General features: G+C 46.2%; 6 non-coding genes across 6 annotated transcripts; 5 read left to right on the forward strand and 1 right to left on the reverse strand.

The window, feature by feature from the left end:
- The first annotated feature begins 7484 nt into the window (after window positions 1-7484).
- Window positions 7485-7566, forward strand: TRNAS-UGA. Its single transcript has one exon. It is a non-coding gene; the product is annotated as a tRNA-Ser (tRNA).
- Window positions 7567-8488: 922 nt separating this feature from the next.
- TRNAQ-CUG lies at window positions 8489-8560 on the reverse strand. The gene has a single exon. It is a non-coding gene; the product is annotated as a tRNA-Gln (tRNA).
- A 5866-nt stretch (window positions 8561-14426) lies between these two features.
- TRNAG-GCC lies at window positions 14427-14497 on the forward strand. The gene has a single exon. It is a non-coding gene; the product is annotated as a tRNA-Gly (tRNA).
- A 1071-nt stretch (window positions 14498-15568) lies between these two features.
- On the forward strand, window positions 15569-15639 carry TRNAG-GCC. Its single transcript has one exon. It is a non-coding gene; the product is annotated as a tRNA-Gly (tRNA).
- Window positions 15640-18203: 2564 nt separating this feature from the next.
- TRNAG-GCC lies at window positions 18204-18274 on the forward strand. The gene has a single exon. It is a non-coding gene; the product is annotated as a tRNA-Gly (tRNA).
- Window positions 18275-19543: 1269 nt separating this feature from the next.
- On the forward strand, window positions 19544-19614 carry TRNAG-GCC. The gene has a single exon. It is a non-coding gene; the product is annotated as a tRNA-Gly (tRNA).
- The last annotated feature ends 4271 nt before the right edge of the window (window positions 19615-23885 follow it).

A 23885-nucleotide genomic window follows, 5' to 3' on the forward strand; every position in this document is an offset into this window, starting at 1 on the left:
TGGGTGCCTGGCCCTAAATATATGACAATGGACTGTTACAGTGGTTGCTGACGTGAAGCCTGATTCTCTGCTATGACATGCAGACTGATTCTCTGCTGACATGAAGCCAGATTCTCTGTTACGGGACCTCTCTCCTCTGCCTGGGTGCCTGGGCCTAAATATATGACAATGGACTGTTACAGTGGTGGCTGACGTGAAGCCTGATTCTCTGCTATGACATGCAAACTGATTCTCTGCTGACATGAAGCCAGATTCTCTGTTACGGGACCTCTCTCCTCTGCCTGGGTGCCTGGGCCTAAATATATGACAATGGACTGTTGCAGTGGTGGCTGACGTGAAGCCTGATTCTCTGCTATGACATGCAGACTGATTCTCTGCTGACATGAAGCCAGATTCTCTGTTACGGGACCTCTCTCCTCTGCCTGGGTGCTGGGCCCAAATATATGACAATGGACTGTTGCAGTGGTGGCTGACGTGAAGCCTGATTCTCAGCTATGACATGCAGACTGATTCTCTGCTGATATGAAGCCAGATTCTCTGTTACGGGACCTCTCTCCTCTGCCTGGGCCTAAATATATGACAATGGACTGTTGCAGTGGTGGCTGACGTGAAGCCTCATTCTCTGCTATGACATGCAGACTGATTCTCTGCTGACATGAAGTCAGATTCTCTGTTACGGGACCTCTCTCCTCTGCCTGGGCCTAAATATATGACAATGGACTGTTACAGTGGTGGCTGACGTGAAGCCTGATTCTCTGCTATGACATGAAGACTGATTCTCTGTTACGGGACCTCTCTCCTCTGCCTGGGTGCCTGGGCCTAAATATATGCCAATGGACTGTTGCAGTGGTGGCTGACGTGAAGCCTCATTCTCTGCTATGACATGCAGACTGATTCTCTGCTGACATGAAGCCAGATTCTCTGTTACGGGACCTCTCTCCTCTGCCTGGGTGCCGGGGCCTAAATATATGACAATGGACTGTTACAGTGGTGGCTGACGTGAAGCCAGATTCTCTGCTATGGGACCTCTCTCCAATTGATATTAGTTAATTTTATTAATTTTATTTTTATTCTTATTCATTTCCCTATCCACATTTGTTTGCAGGGGATTTACCTACATGTTGCTGCCTTTTGCAGCCCTCTAGCCCTTTCCTGGGCTGTTTTACAGCCTTTTTAGTGCCGAAAAGTTCGGGTCCTTATTGACTTCAATGGGGTTCGGGTTCGGGACGAAGTTCGGGTCGGGTTCGGATCCCGAACCCGAACATTTCAGGGAAGTTCGGCCGAACTTCTCGAACCCGAACATCCAGGTGTTCGCTCAACTCTACTACTGGTATCTGGTAAGAAAGGAAAAATGGTGGATAAATAATAATAGCCTTTATTTTTCCCCTCTACTGTATATAGGGGATAGTTTGCTAATGGTGGATTTACACGGCCAGTGGAACAGCGACTATCGGGAAGGAAGCGTTCCTTCCTGACAACTGCCTGACCGTTCAGTGGGGGGCACACTGCATTTACAGATCACCTGTGGCAATGTTCACCTCCATATTATGAGAATGAGCAATCACTACTGCAATCGCTCATCCTCATACAGCTACACTGCTTCTGGGCACCAGACCGCACAATCTACTGCCCAGAAATGATAATTTCGCTGCACCTTTAGACGGGCCTTTTATTTCCCACGCTGTCATTTATCAGGCATTATGAGGTCTATTTAAACAAGTCATAGGTTTGGTACACTGATTATTAAACGGTAGCAAAATTGCAACAGTTTTTGGGGTAAGAAATACAGGCCCAATTACACGTCTCCTGGATGAGAACACAATCCGTGTGTGTTTTGCGGATCTACTGATCCGCGGGTCCGCAAAACACGGACACCGGCCATGTGCGTTCCGCATATTGCAGATCACACATCGCCAGAACTTAATAAAAAATGCCTATTCTTGTCCGCAATTGCGGACAAGAATAGGACATGTTCTATTTTTTTCGGGATCAGAATTGCGGACCCAGAAGTGGGGGTCCACATTTCCGGATCCGGGCCGCACATCGTGCAGCCCCATAGAAATAAATAGGTCCGCAATTTAATTCCGCAAAATGCGGAACGGGATTGCGGATGTGTGAATGGAGCCTAAGCTGGTATTGAATTACCAAAATGCAATTGAAGCGCCCTAGAGCAAGGGTACTTTGGAGTATGGACTTTTGTGTACATTTGCCCCTACGGCTAAAACAGATCAAATACGGAAACCATACGCATATGTTTTGTGCAATAACGGAACGGAAGAGGACTTAAATCAGGGGGAAAAAAAACTCAGATACGGGACAACAGATCAGTGAAAAACGGACAGCAAAACAACAACGGTCGTGTGCATGAGCCTTAAGGGTCCATTCAACACGTCCGTGGTGTGTTGCAGATCCGCAACACACCCGGTTGGCACCCGCTATAGAAATGCCTATTCTAGTCCGCAGCGGCGGACAAGAATTGGACATGTTCTATCTTTTGCGGAGCTGCGGACCGGAAGTTCGGGGCCGTAACCTGGAAGTTTGGGGCCACGCTCCGCAAATGCGGAAGTGGAGAGCACATAGTGTGCTCTCCGCTTCACGTCCGGGCCCATAGAGAATGAATGGGTTCGCACCCGTTCCGCAAAATTGCAGAACGGGTGCGGACCCTTTTGCGGACGTGTGAATGGACCCTAAGGCTGTGTTACTCCCACTAGAAGGTTCTAGTTCAGTTAGAAACTGTATAAAAGAAGAGCAGTCAGAGTTCCTAGTTGTCTGCAGACTGGGCCCAGTGGCGCACCTACAGGGGGGGTCCAGCGGGTCTGGACCCCCCCTAGAACAACCAGCCCAAATTTTTTTTTTTTCCACCTCCAGGGCCGCACCACAGGCGGCGCGGCCCTGGATGTAAATTGCGGGCATTTGCGGCGGCGGTGGTGGGGGGCCGTAGGAGATGAGCGCTTCCATTGTGGAAGCGCTCATCTCCATATCTAATGCATCTATATCGCTGTCCTTAGGACAGCGATATAGATGCCTGTGCTGCGGCAGAGCAGGGGAGGGAGAGGCGTGTCCCTCCCCTGTTCTTCTGATAGGCCGCAGGCACTAATGCCTGCAGCCTATCAGAGGCCGGCTCTAGCAGCGCGATGACGTCATCATCGTGCTGCCTGAGCCGGGCAGCACACAGCAGGGACACAGACCGGAAGAGGCTGCTGGAGGTAAGTATCAGTGTATTTTTTGTTGTTGTTTTTTTGGAGGGGGGGAGCTGGCACTATGGGGGCACCAAAGGGGAGCTGGCACTATGGGGGCACCAAAGGGGAGCTGGCACTATGGGGGCACTAAAGGAGAGCTGGCACTATGGGGGCACTAAAGGGGAGAACGGCACTATGGGGGCACCAAAGGGGAGCTGGCACTATGGGGGCACTAAAGGAGAGCTGGCACTATGGGGGCACTAAAGGGGAGAACGGCACTATAGGGGCACTAAAGGGGAGCTGGCACTATGGGGGCACTAAAGGGGAGCTGGCACTATGGGGGCACTAAAGGGGAGCTGGCACTATGGGGGCACTAAAGGGGAGAACGGCACTATGGGGGCACTAAAGGGGAGCTGGCACTATGGGGGCACTAAAGGGGAGAACGGCACTATGGGGGCACTAAAGGGGAGAACGGCACTATGGGGGCACTAAAGGGGAGAACGGCACTATGGGGGCACTAAAGGGGAGAACAGCACTATGGGGGCACAAAAGGGGAGAACGGCACTATGGGGGCACTGGAGGGGAGCTGGCACTATGGGGGCACTAAAGGGGAGAACGGCACTATGGGGGCACTAAAGGGGAGCTGGCACTATGGGGGCACTAAAGGGGAGAACGGCACTATGGGGGCACTAAAGGGGAGCTGGCACTATGGGGGCACTAAAGGGGAGAACGGCACTATGGGGGCACTAAAGGGGAGCTGGCACTATGGGGGCACTAAAGGGGAGCTGGCACTATGGGGGCACTAAAGGGGAGAACGGCACTATGGGGGCACTAAAGGGGAGAAAGGCACTATGGGGGCACTAAAGGGGAGCTGGCACTATGGGGGCACTAAAGGGGAGAACGGCACTATGGGGGCAGGGGCACTAAAGGGGAGCTGGCACTATGGGGGCACTAAAGGGGAGAACAGCACTATGGGGGCACTAAAGGGGAGAACGGCACTATGGGGGCACTAAAGGGGAGAACGGCACTATGGGGGCACTAAAGGGGAGCTGGCACTATGGGGGCACTAAAGGGGAGAACGGCACTATGGGGGCACTAAAGGGGAGAACGGCACTATGGAGCATCTGGTGGTACTTTTTTTTTGGGTGGCACTTCTTACTGGCACATTATGGGGGAGAGGAGCACTATGGGGCATCTGGTGGCACTATAGGGGCATTATTTGGGGGCACTAAGGGGAAGTGGGGGCTCTAAAGGGGCCTTTATTCTTATTGGCACATTATGGGGGCATTATGGCATCTGGTGGCACTAAGGGGGCATTTTTTACTGGCACATTATGGTAGGCACTATGGGGGAGAGGAGCACTATTGGGGCATATGGTGGCACTTAGAAGGGGCATTTTTTACTGGCATATTATGGGGGACACTATGGGGAAGGGGGAGAGGAGCACTATGAGGGCATTTACTGGGGCACTATATAGGGGTATTTTATACTGGCATACATTATGGGGACATTAGCTCAACAGCGGGCACTAAGCGGGGGTATTTCATGTACTGTCATATTGTAGGGAGAATTATTAGTACTAGGAGGTATTATGCGGAGCTTTGCTAATACTGGGGGGCTATGAGGAACATGATTACTAGTATGGGCACTATAGGGGCATTATTACTACTAAGTGTGCTCTGGCAGAGAATTATTTCTATTTTGGGGAGCCCTGTTACTTTGGGGGCACCCTGCCACGTTTCAGCTTAGCACAATAATTTTTGGGGGACATTATCTTTATACTATTAGAGTCTGGGCGCAGTTATTTTTTTAGAGCACTGTGTGCCAATAATTGTTGAAGGGGGCACTATCTGTGTGGTAGTAGTATTTCCAGGGGGACTGTTTCTGCAGTATAGTATTGGGGGCACAGCGGGCACAGTATTGGGGGTGGCAGGAAAGGGTGTTCAGAAGATGTGAAGATGATGGAAATGTGGGAAACTAATGTCTGTTTGTTAATCTCTGCAGAGACGGGAGATGGCTGAAAAATCATCATGGCGGTCTGGTCTGAATGGAGAAGATGAGGAAAGAGAACGTCTACAACAAAGGTGACATCACTGGATGTAAGAGGTATGAGGCGCTATGTAGTAGAGGAGATGCTCCGGCTCCCCCTGCCATTTGCAGAAGGAGGATTCAGAGCTGGGTGAGGACGGCCAAAGGGGGCAGCAGTCCACGGGTGGGTGGCAGATGGTGGGGGGGGGCCACAGGCCTTGAGCAGGGTCTGGAGAGGGAGGAGAGCGGAGGAGCTTCCTGGCTGTAGCCGGCTGTTTATTGTATAATGTGAAGCAGGCAGTGCAGCCAGGACAGACCCTCCCCCTCTCTCCATATGGTGTGTAGAGACAGGCCGCAACTATGTCAGCTGTACAGTGTTTGTTGGGAGTGGCCTATTATATGTAGGAGGGGCTTTTAATAATGGGCGGGGCCAAAAAATTATTGATTTCCTGCTGAGCTTTTAGGATCGCCAAGTAAAAGAATCAGCACAACACACTACACCCCCTCCCTGCAGTTTTAAATATAAAGGGGGCTTTGAAAAATTGAATTAGCACAGCACACTACACATCCCACATTTTTTTGCCTTTCGGACCCCCCCTAGACAAAATTCCTGGGTGCTCCCCTGACTGGGCCCAATGTTTAATAGGAGAGACTCTGCCAGACTGCACGGGTGACCAGAATAAGACGCTGAGATGGAGATACTCTGCCACAGACCCTGCGTCACCAGCCTTTAGAGCAGGGAGCCCATCAGACAACTTAGCCACAGACCCTGGGCCACCAGTCCTTTAGCCAGGGTAACAGCCTTCTGAGAGGGATAGCAAATTCAGGCCTTTCCTCCGCACTAAAATTTCTTCCGCCAGGGAGGAGAATGGAGAAGCAGCTCAGTGCGCTGCCTGTATTGTTTTGCACTTCCTCCAGTAAAGAAACACACTGGTTTACTGCAGACTCTGACTTTCTGGACCAGTGGCGGATTATAATTGGAGCGCTTGGGTCTGTAGCCCTGGGCCCGACATCGCTGGGGGGCCCAACGCCGACCCAAATGCCCACCAACTCTGGCGGGACACGAGAGTGCATAGTTCCCTGCCCCGCCGCCGTCCGCCGATCACCGCCATAGGCCTGAAGCCTATGCGGTAGTAAAATCCCGATGCAGGCAGGCGTGATGTCATCACGCCGCGCCTGTGCCCGGACGCAGCACACTGAAGTGTGTGTGCAGCGCGCCTGCACCATCTATGAGTGAGCGTTGTGTGCCAACTGCCAACTTTGGGGGACATTACTGAATGGAAAGTGGGGGGCAAACTACTACGTGGGGCAAATTACTAGTGTGGGGGAAATGAATACTGTGGGGGACAATTAATATTGTAGGAGCAAATTACTACCATGGGGGAATTAATACTGTGAGGACAGTGTGGAGAAATGAATATTGTGGGGGGCAGTGTGGAGAAATTAATACTGTGGGGGGCAGTGTGGTGGACAAATTACTTAATGGATGGCAGTGTCAGGGCAAATTATCTAATGGGGGCAGTGTGTGTGGTTATTACTTGATGGGGGCAGTGTGGGGGCAAATTACTTAATGAAGGGCAGTGTGGGACAAATTACTTAATGGATGGCAGTGTTGGGGAAAATTATCTAATGGGGGACAGTGTGTGGGGTTATTACTTGATGGGGGCAGTATGGGGGAAAATTACTTTGTGGGAGGAATTACTACATGGGAGGCAGTGTTGAAGAAATTACTATATGGCTCAGTGTGGGGGAAATTATTACATGGGGGTAGTGTGGGGAAAATTACTATATGGGGACAGTGTGGGGGAAATTATTATATGGGGGTAGTGTGGGGAAAATTACTATATGGAGCAGTGTGGGGGTAAACTGACACCCAACCAGCTGATCAGAACAATTCCCAGAATGCTTCATTCACTTCTAAGGGAGTTAGAGGAACAGCCAAGCATGTTTGCATGCTGGGAATAGTAGTTTAACAGCAGCTGGAGTGCTGAAGGTTGCTGATCCCTGTTCTAGCAGATGGCAGAGAGATGGCTTCCAGCTTCCATACCTGCCCAGATGTTCTGCTCCCTTCACAATCCCTTATTCCTCTTCATTTCAAAACTGCTTATGAGTTTAGAAAGAAAAAGTTAAAGAGAAGCCAGTTTTCAAAAGATCTCTTTATGTTGACTGTCCAATGCAAACAAATTGGGAGGTCAGGCCCAGGGAAGAGGGTTGTAGGAAGCAAAAATTCCTTAGGAACTCAACACTCAACGCACTCAACGCACTCAACACTCGTAAGCTGTGATGGCCGAGTGGTTAAGGCGTTGGACTTGAAATCCAATGGGGATTCCCCGCACAGGTTAAAATCCTGTTCACAGCGATGCATGGTATGTTTTTGGTAGGTCTCCTTAAAGGGGTTGTCCAAGTTATATTTATTGATGACCTATCCTCAGGATAGGTCATCAATATCAGATCGGAGGGGGTCCGACACCTGGCACCCCCTCCGATCAGCTGTTTGAAGAGAAGGCGCGTGCCGTACCAGCGCTGCCTCCTCTTCACTGTTTACCTTCTAGCCGTTGCATCTGCAGTGGTGAGCAGGTGTAATTACACCCAAGCCTTCCTATTGAAATGAATGGGACAGCTTGGGTGTAGTTACACCTGCTCACCACTGCAGATGCAACGGCTAGAAGGTAAACAGTGAAGGGGAGGCAGCGCTGACACCGCGCACGCCTTCTCTTCAAACAGCTGATCGGAGGGGGTGCCCGGTGTCGGACCCCCTCCGATCTGATATTGATGACCTATCCTGAGGATAGGTCATCAATAAATATAACTTGGACAACCCCTTTAAGGAGACCAGTTTTGTGGGAATTGTTTTAGTAATGCTCTATGGGTAGATAATGTGTAAAGAGTCATCTCCCAAGGAAGGAGAACCATCTCCCTAGTGCAAACTTTTGAAAGTGACTCCCTATGAGTCAAAATCCAACTTCTTAACAAGCCTTGGGACATGACAAGGGTAATAGTCAAGCCTTGGTAAATTTTATAATGCATATGACATTGGCAGGTGGGCTTCTGGGTGCATATGAGTCTCCTACTTTCATTCTAGGCTCTTCAGGTTTCAAGGGCATATTCAATAACCTGGTTTAACGCAAAGTTATAGTGAAGCTAGTAAGTACTAGCTTTTGTCCTCTTGTAAAGTACAAAAGCTCACACATTGTTAGAAATGTAATCACGTTGAATTGTATTTTAGTGTAAAAAACAAGCAATGTGAATAAAGCAATAAAGAAGAAGAATTAAAAAAACTTAGGTCCCACCGAGATTTGAACTCGGATCGCTGGATTCAGAGTCCAGAGTGCTAACCATTACACCATGGAACCCTTGGTGCTCAGACTTGCGGACACACCTCCAGAGCTTGTCATAGTGTACGTTATCTGAGCCTACTTCGGGGAGATTTAGAATAGCTCCATAAAACACCACAATCTATAGAACTACTTCTGGCCCCATCTTCACCTTTGATTGCCCTCTACAGATATTACCTTCTTCTATATACTGGTATCTTCTTATAAATCAGAGAAGCCATTTATCCTCTGCCGACATCAAGGCTGGGGTAAGACTGCAGCAAGAACTTGAGACGCTGACAAAATCTTGTTGCAGCTCTATACAATTGTGACCCCCGCAGTCTAGGAGGAGAAAGAGCAGGTATCTGTGAAGAAAGAGGTGGATTACTGTGTATTATACAATATTTTGATTGATTGTGTGAAGAATCTTGCAATGTTTTAGCAAAACAAGACGTACAGTTCTGAGGAAGTATGAGATAAACTGACAATATGAGTTTGTAGAAGACTTCTTTTGGCCTCAGGATTCTTAGTGTTTGTTAGAGGAGGCAGCAGATCTGGTATTGGGGCAGGAACAGTATTGAGGGCACCTGGGTAACAGAGTTTGGAGGACCTGGGCTATACGAGGTACAGCATTGAGGACAACAACTCAGCATTAGGTGCATCGACCCAGAAGGGCGGTGAGGACGGCGGTGGGAGGAGTGGTAGTGCCTATGATAGTGGTAGTTGTACTCACAGTTTGCAGTGGCAGTCTCCACTCAGCTATGCAGTAATAGGAGAATGCACCCTTTCTTCCCTGGAGGCACTCCCTGGTATTAAGGCTCCTGTCCGGAGGTAGTTCAAGTGCCCTCGATGGAGTATGTTTGGCAGGGTGCAAGGTGGAAATGGGTGACAATAATCTGTCCAGCTGGTTGTAATAAATAAAGTCTTTTTTTCACTAGGTTGATGATAGGGATTGTAGTATCAATAGCAGCAAAAGGCACAGTTCCAAATTATATCACAGTGCGATATTCTCTCAATAGCAGGGTAGGGACAGCAACAATGATGGTGGTTATAGTACTCCCTCTCTCTATAGACCAGGCATGTCCAAACTGCAGCCCTCCAGCTGTTGCAAAACTACAACTCCCAGCATGCCTGGATAGCTTACAGCTATTAGGGCATGCTGGGAGTTGTAGTTTTGCAACAGCTGGAGGGCCGCAGTTTGGACATGCCTGCTATAGACACTTTGCAGTCTCCCAGCAGAACCACAGGCATGCAATAAGGTTCTTGTCAAAGGGGTTGTCCCATCTTGGACACGCTGACAACCTACCATATCGCTAGCATATGCCCCCAGAACGGAGGCCACCTCTTGGACCTGCACCTATCAGACATCGAGGGGGGGGGCATATCCTAGTGATATGCCCGCCATGTCCATTATGGGACAAGCCCTTTAGGCCTTTCTGCAGTTACCAGACTGAGGGGTGCAGAACCGAGTTACAGGTGGCCAGTCTTGCTCAAGGTATGGTGGATGCTTCAGCAATATTCCCTTCCACAGCAGCAGAGCCTTTCAGCCATTAGGCTCGGGCTACACGACAAGATGGATTTTTCTGCGACTGTCGCAGCAGGTCACAGTGCGACACCATAAACTATCATTAAAAAAATTGTCACCATGTAGCCCTAGCCTGAACAAGCAAATGACCTTGCCGTTAGAGTCCAGCGCATGGCCTCGTGGGAACTAGACCTTCTCAGATGTCTGGACTCTCTTTGTCTCCGGAGTACTGTGATAGTATGGGCAGTTGTATGCTCAGAGAAAAAATAAAAACAGAACGGACACGAAAAAAAAATTCAGTCGTGTGAATGAGCTGTAACTTTTTTAATAGTAATTAACCCTTTGCAGTAGTCCTTTTGGGCTGCTACACTGACTCAGAAGACAAGAGTATGGAACTGTTGTTTCTTCGGTAAATGGTCACTCTATCTAATATTAGAGGGTTTTTTCCGACACTTTTTAACTGACGACCTCTTCTCTGGATAAGTCATTAGTATTTGATGGGTGGGGGTCTGACACCTTGGACCTCCGCTGATCAACTGTTTGAGAAGGCAGCGGCTCTAACCGTAGCCCCACGGCCTTCTCTCAGTTTACCCCCAGTCCACTGACGACACTTTCACCAGTCACATGACCTAGGCGCAGCTCAGCCTCATAGAAGTCAATGGGGCTGAGCTCGACAACAAACAACCGCTATACAATGTACGGAGCCGTGCTTGAGCAGGGTGAAGGCCACTACGGCAAATGCCGGAGCCTTCTCAAACAGTTGATCGACAGGAATCCTGGGTGTCGGAAAACCCCTTTATTCTTTGCATAGCGGTTTTATTCTATCGCTGTATCCAGGGCCGTCTTTAATATTGATTGGACCCTGGGCAAAAATTTACTTGGGCCCCCTGGATCTCGCCTTCCCACACCTTAGCAGGCAATCACACCCTCCACCACAACACACACACAAAAAATCCACACATCTGGTAGAGTCCAGTGAATGACTGTAAATACTTCCAGTTCTGAAGACTCCATCGGCTCAGGATCAGTGCTCTGGGCTCAGGCTGGAAGTGGACACTGCTCTGCAGGAAGGAGACCAGGGCTCACCCTAGTGTTACAGTGCACCCCAGCACCCCACAGTATGCAGTATAGCACCCTATAGTATACAGCACCACACAGTATGCAGTATAGCACCCCACACTATACAGTACCCCACAGTATATAGTAGAGCAGTATAGCAGCCCACAGTATACAGCACCCCACAGTATACACCTCACAGTATACAGCACCCCAAACAATACACAATACGGCCCCCCACACTATACAGTACAGCAGTATAGCACTCCACACTATACCGCACCCTCAGTATACATTATACAGACCCCCACAGTATACAGTACAGCAGTATAGCCCCCCCCACTATACAGGCCCCCCCCCACACTATACAGCCCCCCACAGTATACAGACCCCCACAGTATACAGCCCCCCCCAGTATACAGGTCCCCCCACAGTATACAGGCCCCCACACAGTATACAGCCCACCACACAGTATACAGCCCCCCCACAGTATACAGACCACCACACAGTATACAGCCCCCACACAGTATACAGCCCACCACACAGTATACAGCCCACCACACAGTATACAGTCCCACACAGTATACAGCCCCCCACAGTATACAGCCCACCACACAGTATACAGCCCCCACACAGTATACAGCCCACCACACAGTATACAGCCCACCACACAGTATACAGTCCCACACAGTATACAGCCCCCCACAGTATACAGACCACCACACAGTATACAGCCCACCACACAGTATACAGCCCCCACGCAGTATACAGTCCCACACAGTATACAGGCCCCCACACAGTATACAGCACCCCACTATACAGTAGTTTACAGTATATTAACATAACAGCCCCTGTCACCTTTTTCTGATGTAATCTTCACACAAAAAAGCTCCACAGTTAACTTCTGCAACACTCCTGGTAGGACCTGTGATGACCTCATAGCCATGTGACCAGCAATTGCTAGGTTACTGGTCACATGGTGATGATGTCATTAAGGTCCTAAATCACAACTTTAACACAGTACGATCATGATGCCTGGACTCCTGGTAGAGCTGACAGCCTGACACCCGGGGCAGCTGCTCCTTTTGCCCTTTGGTAAAGACGGCCCTGGCTGTATCATGGTCACCATGTGGCTGTAATATTTCAGTTTTTGGTTGGTGTGCATTATTTTATGCTGTCATGGTAATGGTTTGTCCTGACAGGTGGTATTAGTGGTATTACTGGTCAGTGTAATGACGGTATTATTTACTGGTGTACTATTACATATTCATTGGGACACATATCTAAATAGCCTACGTATTTATAGGAAATACTCACTATTATCAGGAGCCATGAGTCAGGTTGCAGATAGCGTTTGAAACATGTTGGCTTATTCCCATGGGCAGGGCCGGCTCCAGGTTCATGTGGGCCCTTTGGCGATAAATGTCAGTGGGCACCCCTTGTGTTATTTTTTACATTTACATATCCCCCTGTGGCTCCCACACCATATAATGACCCCCGGCACCCCCAGAAAGTATAGTGACCCCCAGTGGCCTCCATACAGTATAATGACCACTAGTGGCCCTTCACACAGTATAATGACCCACAGTGTTCCCCACACAGTATAATGACCCCCAGTGTCCCCCCCCCCCCCCACACACACACAGTACATTACGTATATCTCTACAAAACATACAAGGTAATACAACACCCCATACCTCTTACATCCAGTGATGTCACCTTTAATGTAGGCATTCTCTTTTCTCATCTTCTCCATTCAGACCAGACCGCCATGATGATTTTTCAGCCATCTCTCATCTCTGCATTTTGACAGAAGGACATCTTAGTTTCCTCCTTTCCCATCATCCTTCAACCTTCTGGACAAATCATCCTACCACCCCCCAATACTGTGCCGCTGTGCTCCCCAATACTATACTGCAGAAACAGTCCCCTTGATAATACTAGTACCATGCAGATAGTGCCCACTTTAATAATGATTGGCACACCGTGCCCTAACATAACTGCACCCAGTAAATTGTGCCCTGGACACCAATAGTGTAAGCATAATGTCCCCCAAAAATAACTGTGCTAAGCTGATACTGTTCCAAGGTGCCCCCACAGTAATAGTGCTCCCAAAAGTCCCAACAATAGGAATAATTCTCTGCTAGAGCACACATGGTAGTAATAGTGCTCCTACAGTGCTCCCAACATGTCCCCACTGTGCCCCAGAAGTAATAATGCTCCCATAGTGCCCATACTAGTAATATTGTTCCCCAGTAGTAATAAAGCCCACCATAATGCCCCCCCTCCCCCCATAGTAATAATTCTCCTTATAATGTAACAGTAGAAAAATGCCCCCTTATAATGTGCACTACTACAAAAATGTCCCTGTTCTGTGCGCCAGTTCATAAAATACCCCCTCTTATTGCACCCAATTGACCTAATGTCCTCATAATGTATACCAGTATAAACTACTCATATATAATGCCCCCAAGTCAATGCCTCTATAATGCTTCTCTCCTCCTTCCCCATAGTGCCCCCCATAATGTGCCATTATAAAATACCCCTAAATAGTGCCCCCAGTAAATGCCCCATAGTGCTTCTCTTCCCCCTTCTTTCTAGTGCCCCCAATAATGTACCAGTATAAAATGCCCCTATATAGTGCCCCAGTGGATGCCCCGAGTGTCTCCCATAATGTGTGCCAGTATAAAATACCCCTTCTTAGTGCCCCCAGTAGATGCCCCCATAGTGCTTCTGTCCTCCCTTCCCCCATAGTGTCCCCCATAATGCGCCAGTGAGAAATGCCTCTGCCTCCTAAAGGCGGCGATACAGATGAATATATAGATGGGTGCTTCCACAATGGAAGGGCTCATCTCTCCCTGCCCTGAACCTCTGCCGCCAACCCCCCACTTATCTCCAGGATGGCGCCACCTTAAGGCCATCGCCTCACCTCGACTAATTGGCGGTGCGGCCCTGGTGGGCCCCCCAGGACGTTTGCACGTGTATGCTGGGTGCTAATGCTGGCCCTGACCAGGTGTTCAAGTCACACTTCAGGGAAGAGTGAGGGACACATGTTACAGATCCTTCCAGCACACTTCTCATCAGAAGACAAATGGAAGATGCCAAGTAAAGAACACTGAAGGTCCACAGCCACCAGATGGCTCCTGGAAGGTCTCCAGGCTAGGAGATCTCCCTTCTAAGTACAGTCCTCTAAGAAGAAACCAAAGAAACAACCCTCTACTATAAGATAAAAGGAAGACACTGTCCTTACATCATTACCAGGAGAGCTGGAACTTTTTTGTAGAAGTTTTGAAAAAGGTTAATAACTGACTTTTCTGTATCCAAGCATTGGTGGTTCAGTGGTAGAATTCTCGCCTGCCACGCGGGAGGCCCGGGTTCGATTCCCGGCCAATGCAGGATATTTTTATTTTCAGAATTTACTTTATTATTTGGAATATGTGAAGAATTGATCTCCTTCATGATGTAGTGTCTTATAGTAAATCCCTCCATGTAGATGCTGGTGACTTATAGACTATGTATGTCAGGCAGACATCTCTCCACATCTGGACAGAAGATCCTGGCTCTGGGATTACACTGAGATTACATTGCAGGATTTCATTTTCAGGAGTTGCTTAGAATATTCCTCACTGTAATTTCTCCATATTTTATATTACCTATGTACATGCCACATTATGTTCCGGACCAGCAGCCATGACTCTTGTCTTCATTCTCTGTCCATTACCGGTGTTCTTCCTTATCAGTAGAAGACAGTCAGATTCATATCTGTCCACCCAGTGCCTTTTTATGTTCCTGATGTCCAGAGATACTACCCTATGTAGCCTTTCTTTTGCCTTAGGCCTGTATTACAACAACAGATTATCTGATAGATTTTCTGACCTCTCATTGATCAGATGGCCAATTACACATACAGAGCTTTTGTTATACCCAACAACTGTCGGTCTGATTGGACAGATATTGGTCAGATAAAATGTTGGTGTAATACAGGCCTTTCCTGTTTGATTTTTCTAGAAGTATGACGACATTTCCTGGTAATTGCACGATAACATAATCCATACCTTTTGTCTTACCAAGCAAGCTGTGATCCGAATCTGGGACACCCATGACTCTAAGAACTAACAGTCCCCATACATATTAGACAATGGTCAGCTGGCTCCCAATGTTTCCCCAACACATGACTCCCCACTTAACACACATACAAACATGGGGGAGTCGAAGCGTTTGGACAACATATGGGGGTTGTAGCCCCTTCAGTTTGGTTGGGAGTGCATTATGTAACATTGTAGTTCCTTTATTTGAAGACATCAGTCATATAGGAACAAAGGCATTACTCTAAGAAGAAACCAAAGAAACAACCCTCTACTATAAGATAAAAGGAAGACAATATCCTTACATCATTACCAGGAGAGCTGGAACTTTTTTGTAGAAGTTTTGAAAAAGGTTTATAACTGACTTTTTTTTATATCTGAGCATTGGTGGTTCAGTGGTAGAATTCTCGCCTGCCACGCGGGAGGCCCGGGTTCGATTCCCGGCCAATGCAGGAAGTTTTTATTTTCATAATTTACTTTATTATTTGGAATATGTGAAGACTTGATCTCCTTCATGATGTAGTGTCTTATAGTAAATCCCTCCATGTAGATGCTGGTGACTTATAGACTATGTATGTCAGGCAAACATCTCTCCACATCTGGACAGAAGATCCTGGCTCTGGGATTACACTGAGATTACATTGCAGGATTTCATTTTCAGAAGTTGCTTAGAATATTCCTCACTGTAATTTCTCCATATTTTATATTACCTATGTACATGGAATGAGGCCGTCACAACGTGCGGTAGAAATAATGGGAAAAGCAAACCTAAAAAACAAGCAAAAACTTTCTGTAGGTATAGTCAGAAGGCGACTTCACATTGGATGTTAGACGGCCAGTAAAAGTCTATGGGGCTATTGGCTGCCCATAAAATGTTATGTTTTACTACATTGTTCTAGAAACAACCACTTCCTCGTTCCTCATGGTTCTTTATTCTTTAATCCCTTAAAGGGGATGTCCACTATTTGGATATTAATCCCAAATCCTCAGCCCTAATATGTCCTAAAATGTCTTAATATTAAAATAAAAAATGTTTTTCTACTATCTTTGGACAATGATTGGCTGCACTGGTCATGTGGCATATCGGTGCTGGAGAACGGGGGTGAGTATCTTATTTTAAGACATTTTAGGGCATTAATATTGTGTCTGTTATTCTCCAGTACCTGCTACCCTCAGCAATGCATCTGATAGAGTTTAGGTCCTCCAAAACACTGTGCCTCAGGTGTCCTCCATACTGTTCCCAGTACTACCTCTGCTGTCCTTTGAGACCTATCCAGAGTCCAACAGAAGTCTTTCCCCAGTTTCAATGAATCCATATTGTTAGTTTATCTGATAGTTTCTCAGCAATGTACGATTGGTTTTACTAAAAGAGTAAAAAAATATCTTTACATACTTAATCAAAATATGATTAATAATAATCCACCACTTTCTTATCAGATGCCAGCTCTTTCTCCTTCTGACCAGCAGGTGTCACTGTTGGATACAGTATCAACTAGACCTTCTCAGTGAAGTTCTTGTTCACAAACTATAGCTTCCATGGTGCTCCCATTCAGAAGTTGTAGTTCGGACCAGGCCCAAAGGCTTCTCTGTTACGTAAGAATATGCCAGTGTAGGAAAAGGTAACATCTGTAGATGGCGAAGACAGGTCCAAAAGTAGTAGTATGGATTGTAATGTTTTATGAAGCCATTCTAAAACTCCCCATACACATAAGAGAAAAGCTCCCATAGAGAATGAATGCCTGACCTGCCGCTCCATCAGATTAGGGGAACAGGACCCCTGTTCTTAGGATTGGTGTGGTTCCAGCAGTGAGACCCCCCCAAGCAATCAGCTAGGGATAGGGGATAACTTCTAAACTTGGCACATCCCCATTAACGTGGCTTTCCTTCTTTTATTGCCTACAAATGCCACATTATGTTCCGGACCAGTAGCCATGACTCTTGTCTTCATTCTCTGTCCATTACCGGTGTTCTGGCTTATCAGTAGAAGACAGTCAGATTCATATCTGTCCACCCAGTGCCTTTTTATGTTCCTGATGTCCAGAGATACTACCCTATGTAGCCTTTCTTTTGCCACACCAATAACATAATCCATACCTTTTGTCTTACCAACTGTGATCCAACTCTGGGACACCCATGACTCCAAGAACTAACAGTCCCCACACATATTAGACAATAATCAGCTGGCTCCCAATGTTTCCCCAACACATGACTCCCCACTTAACACACATACAAACATGGGGGAGTCGAAGCGTTTGGACAACATATGGGGGTTGTAGCCCCTCAGTTTGGTTGGGAGTGCGTTATGTAACATTGTAGTTCCTTCATTTGAAGACATCAGTCATATAGTGGGAACAAAGGCATTACTCCATGCCAACCATGTGCCATTTATAATACTGGTGTCTTCAGGGGCATTTTGGCCAGATCAGATTCTTAGGCCCGGGGTTGACTCCACATTCTACAGCTAAGTGCTTGATTGATGGATGGTTATTCTAGCAATATGGCATCACATACTATGGTGGGTGCTTCCACAATGGAAGGGCTCATCTCTCCCTGCCCTGAACCTCTGCCGCCACCCCACCACTTATCTCCAGGATGGCGCCACCTTAAGGCCATCGCCTCACCTCGACTAATTGGCGGTGCGGCCCTGGTGCACCCCCCAGGACATTTGCACGGGTATGCTGGGTGCTAATGCTGGCCCTGACCAGGTGTTCAAGTCACACTTCAGGGAAGAGTGAGGGACACATGTTACAGATCCTTCCAGCACACTTCTCATCAGAAGACAAATGGAAGATGCCAAGTAAAGAACACTGAAGGTCCACAGCCTCCAGATGGCTCCTCGAAGGTATCCAGGCTAGGAGATCTCCCTTCTAAGTACAGTCCTCTAAGAAGAAACCAAAGAAACAACCCTCTACTATAAGATAAAAGGAAGACACTGTCCTTACATCATTACCAGGAGAGCTGGAACTTTTTTGCAGAAGTTTTGAAAAAGGTTTATAACTGAATGTTCCGTATCCAAGCATTGGTGGTTCAGTGGTAGAATTCTCGCCTGCCACGCGGGAGGCCCGGGTTCGATTCCCGGCCAATGCAGGAAGTTTTTATTTTCATAATTTACTTTATTATTTGGAATATGTGAAGAATTGATCTCCTTCATGATGTAGTGTCTTATAGTAAATCCCTCCATGTAGATGCTGGTGACTTTATAGACTATGTATGTCAGGCAGACATCTCTCCACATCTGGACAGAAGATCCTGGCTCTGGGATTACACTGAGATTACATTGCAGGATTTCATTTTCAGAAGTTGTTTAGAATATTCCTCACTGTAATTTCTCCATAGTTTATATTACCTATGTACATGGAATGAGGCCGTCACAACGTGCGGTAGAAATAATGGGAAAAGCAAACCTAAAAAAAACAAGCAAAAACTTTCTGTAGGTATAGTCAGCATGCGACTTCACATTGGATGTTAGACGGCCAGTAAAAGTCTATGGGGCTATTGGCTGCCCATAAAATGTTATGTTTTACTACATTGTTCTAGAAACAACCACTTCCTCGTTCCTCATGGTTCTTAATTCTTTAATCCCTTAAAGGGGATGTCCACTATTTGGATATTAATCCCAAATCCTCAGCCCTAATATGTCCTAAAATGTCTTAATATTAAAATAAAAAATGTTTTTCTACTATCTTTGGACAATGATTGGCTGCACTGGTCATGTGTCATATCGGTGCTGGAGAACGGGGGTGAGTATCTTATTTTAAGACATTTTAGGGCATTAATATTGTGTCTGTTATTCTCCAGTACCTGCTACCCTCAGCAATGCATCTGATAGAGTTTAGGTCCTCCAAAACACTGTGCCTCAGGTGTCCTCCATACTGTTCCCAGTACTACCTCTGCTGTCCTTTGAGACCTATCCAGAGTCCAACAGAAGTCTTTCCCCAGTTTCAATGAATCCATATTGTTAGTTTATCTGATAGTTTCTCAGCAATGTACGATTGGTTTTACTAAAAGAGTAAAAAAATATCTTTACATACTTAATCAAAATAGGATTAATAATAATCCACCACTTTCTTATCAGATGCCAGCTCTTTCTCCTTCTGACCAGCAGGTGTCACTGTTGGATACTTTATCAACTAGACCTTCTCAGTGAAGTTCTTGTTCACAAGCTGTAGCTTCCATGGTGCTCCCATTCAGAAGTTGTAGTTCGGACCAGGCCCAAAGGCCTGTTACATAAACCAAAGAAACAACCCTCTACTATAAGATAAAAGGAAGACACTGTCCTTACATCATTACCAGGAGAGCTGGAACTTTTTTGTAGAAGTTTTGAAAAAGGTTTATAACTGACTGTTCTGTATCCAAGCATTGGTGGTTCAGTGGTAGAATTCTCGCCTGCCACGCGGGAGGCCCGGGTTCGATTCCCGGCCAATGCAGGATGTATTTATTTTCATAATTTACTTTATTATTTGGAATATCTGAAGAATTGATCTCCTTCCTATAGTAAATCCCTCTGTAGATGGCGAAGACAGGTCCAAAAGTAGTGGTATGGATTGTAATGTTTTATGAAGCCATTCTAAAACTCCCCATACACATAAGAGAAAAGCTCCCATAGAGAATGAATGCCTGACCTGCCGCTCCATCAGATTAGGGGAACAGGACCCCTGTTCTTAGGATTGGTGTGGTTCCAGCAGTGAGACCCCCCCAAGCAATCAGCTAGGGATAGGGGATAACTTCTAAACTTGGCACATCCCCATTAACGTGGCTTTCCTTCTTTTATTGCCTACAAATGCCACATTATGTTCCGGACCAGCAGCCATGACTCTTGTCTTCATTCTCTGTCCATTACCGGTGTTCTGCCTTATCAGTAGAAGACAGTCAGATTCATATCTGTCCACCCAGTGCCTTTTTATGTTCCTGATGTCCAGAGATACTACCCTATGTAGCCTTTCTTTTGCCACACCAATACCATAATCCATACCTTTTGTCTTACCAACTGTGATCCAACTCTGGGACACCCATGACTCCAAGAATTAACAGTCCCCATACATATTAGACAATAATCAGCTGGCTCCCAATGTTTCGCCAACACATGACTCCCCACTTAACACACATACAAACATGGGGGACTCGAAGCATTTGGACAACATATGGGGGTTGTAGCCCCTTCAGTTTGGTTGGGAGTGCGTTATGTAACATTGTAGTTCCTTCATTTGAAGACATCAGTCATATAGTGGGAACAAAGGCATTACTCCATGCCAACCATGTGCCATTTATAATACTGGTGTCTTCAGGGGCATTTTGGCCGGATCAGATTCTTAGGCCCGGGGTTGACTCCACATTCTATTCTAGCAATATGGCATCACATACTATGGTGGGAAAACACAAGACCACTAGACCCATAGCTCCTTAATTGAGGTTCTCACAAATGTCAGACCGAATCCAGAATCCTACAAGTCATTTATTTTTCTAATTCATCAAATATTCAGTATAAAAAAACATAAATAATACTGTACACAGTTATTACATCATACCTTCCCACCCCCCACTGCCGCTTCAATACCTACCGGATCCCCTCTGGTCTCTGCTTCCTGGTCCTGATTTGACACACAGAAAATCGGTGGCCGGTGCCGTGACCGAACTCAGTCATTGATTGGTTACTCAGGCATCTCCAGGCAATTTGTGTGTGTAGAGCCGGGACCAAGAAGCGGAGACCAGCAGGATGCAGTAATCTGAGGAGCGGGGGATCAGTGATTTTATCAGTTCCACCCCTCATTTTTTTTAAATGATTACATTATCCCACCTGACAACCCCTTTAAAACTGATAGTCTGGACAGTGCACTGACAATGGATGCACTGGATGTTCTGCATGGTGGGTACAAGTAATTCTCATTATCTGGGTTATGCTAGTATCAAACTAGCGTTAAAATGTCTCCGTAGAGGAACAGCCTGCCGGAGTTCGTCATACCTTTCCCCACCCAAGCCCATTGACTATAATGGGATCCAGCCTGTTTCCGGCATTTAATGACCGGTCAAAAAACACTGCTTGCAGCCCCATTTGTCCAGCTGAATCTCAGCACTAATGGTAGAAACAGGCTGGATCCCCATTGGGTCCCATTACAGTCAATGGGGCCTGGTGATGCTCCAGCCCCTTCCGGCCATGCCAGATGCGATGAACTCCAGCATTTTAACGTTAACATGAAACTAGCCTTAAATGGTAATATTAGCCACATGGTGGACATTACAATCCACGCTAGAGGCATTTGTGTTACTAACAATATTACAGACTCTCCAGGCCAAAGTCCTCAGATTCTTCAGATTTTCTGAATATAGAGGGCATGTTAAGTGCCTGTTTAGGGGCAAATTTCATTCCCATAGCACAGAAACCTTTGGGACTACTTAAGTACAAGGGCTCAGATGTAACTGCTACTTCTGCACCCCCTATAGCTCAATTTCTTCAATATAACTTCAGAGAAATCGCCCACTTACAGCCATGGTCTCCACGACCTAATCATTTGGTTAGAATGCCAGTTACTTTGGATATCAACATTATTTGCAGCAGGGGTGTAGTTATGGTGATGATTAAGGCATTTAGATGTTTCATGAGAATTGAAATGCAGTCTATGGACATGGCTGGAACTTTGATCAACTCTAAAAGACGTTCTACAAAGATTTGTGGAAAACAACTTTCGGAAGAAGTCCTTTTTTGAAGGAGACAGTTGTTGATTTCGGGTGATAAAGCTCAAGGTGGTTTGAAGACATTCCTGAAAGCCACATTGGTATTCCACAGATTGGAAATCTTCATGGAACCTCTCTGTGGACGTCATCTTGGACCGAAGAAATTCAACTGTATACTCCAGAATCTCTGCTTTCTCCATCTTTGGATTCTTTAGCTTCTGCTGTAGTAAAACAGAACCAAAGGATTGCATTTCATATCTTTATGAACTCAACGTGTAAACTCACATCTTCCCAATTTGTTAAGTGGCTGATGGAAAAATTTTAGATACTAGATACAAAATGTTTGCCTAATAATTTCATCATCCATTTTGGCTTTGGCCCCAGTAGCCCATTTAAAGGACCACCAAACCTCATGCATGAGACTGGAATTAGTAATTCATGTTATAAAATGTATATCTATAAGCTTTATTCTAAAGGTTGAGAAGAGCCATAAGAGCCAGTGTATGTGAGGTGGTTATTCCCACCATTTTTACCTCATTTTTCATAGCTTCAGATAAGAGAACTCTTAGCATCTCCAAACAGCTGTTAATCCTCTCTCGTCTTCGTCGTTCTACTTGTGGTTTCAAAAGCTGTTGAGTTAAATATTTTATTAGAAATTATTAGGTTTTATTTATTAGATTATATTAGAAACCCAGCCTCCATATTGACAAGGTAGAAACTTAAGACCCCCTCCCATAATTTATCCTGATATTATAATGGGACATTAGATAAATTATTAAAATAAACAAAATATGTGGAACCATCTAACATTGAACTCCATATATTATCAGACTGGGGGATCACTCCAAAGGGTCGGGACCAAGCCCATTCATTCTCAAGATTTTAAGAAGTTAGACAATCTCATCATGGTCTTCAAATTTATGTTCTTGGTTCATGTTCACAAAATACATCCTTAAAGGGGTTGTCCCATCTCAGCCTTTCATGGCCAAGATGGAAATAACCCACAGTAAAGGTGGGTTTACACCAAATAATTGTCGGGCTGATTATTAGGAAAGGAACATTAGTACGAACGGTCGTTCCTGATAATCAGCCGTTGTAAAGGTGTCGCTGATTACCCGGTTAATGAGCAAAACATTCAGGTGAGTTCATCATTTATGCAGCATATGACATCATTGTTTCCGGACAGCAGATTGTGCTGCATGAACAGGGATCTGCGGCCCAGAAACAATGAGTCTTTAGGAGAAGGAATGATAGCAGTAACCATTGCTTGTCCCCATACTGTGGAGGTGCTCGCTGCATACTGCTCTCACCTCCTCTGATGAGCAGGCCATTATCAGGAAGGAACATTTCCTTCACAATAACTGCCTGTTTATTTGGGGTTTTCTGAGATTTTTATATTGATGGTCTATCCTCAACTACATGAAGGACATTTGCGAAGCTCAAAGAGGATTGTCTATACTATACTACAATTGTAACAAACCCTCTGTTATGATAAGAAATAGGCGAATATAATGAATGGTGGCTCATCCTACACAACTAGTGGACATTGGTGCTCTTGTGCCAGGACTGCCCCAGTCCTTTTGAGGAAACAAATCAAATAAGTGTATAGGGTGGAACAGGCACTTAATCACCTGAGGCTGCGAAGAGGTATTTATGTAGATAGGTGTAGTGTGGGTACACTATATCCACACTACACCTATCTACATAAATACCTCTTGGCAGCCTCAGGTGATTGAGTGCCTGTTCCACCCTATACACTTATATGATAAGAAATAGGTCTCTACAAGCCAGAAGTTGTACCTGAGCTTAAATCTATCTATAAGAAAGTCTGTTTTGGTCTCTTTACCTTTCTTTGAGCCCCTGGCGGTGACTTTGCTTCCTTATCGCCTCTCATCCTCCGAACGTGACCCAGTACAAAGTCTCCTTATCTCACAGGAACATTGAGAATTTCCCTAAAGGAACCAAACACAGCCCATTTATATCTAGTTCGCTTTATCTACACATTGTGTCCTCTTTACAAATGGGATGG

Source organism: Bufo gargarizans, chromosome 2 (assembly GCF_014858855.1).
Source record: "Bufo gargarizans isolate SCDJY-AF-19 chromosome 2, ASM1485885v1, whole genome shotgun sequence".
NCBI lineage: Eukaryota > Metazoa > Chordata > Amphibia > Anura > Bufonidae > Bufo > Bufo gargarizans.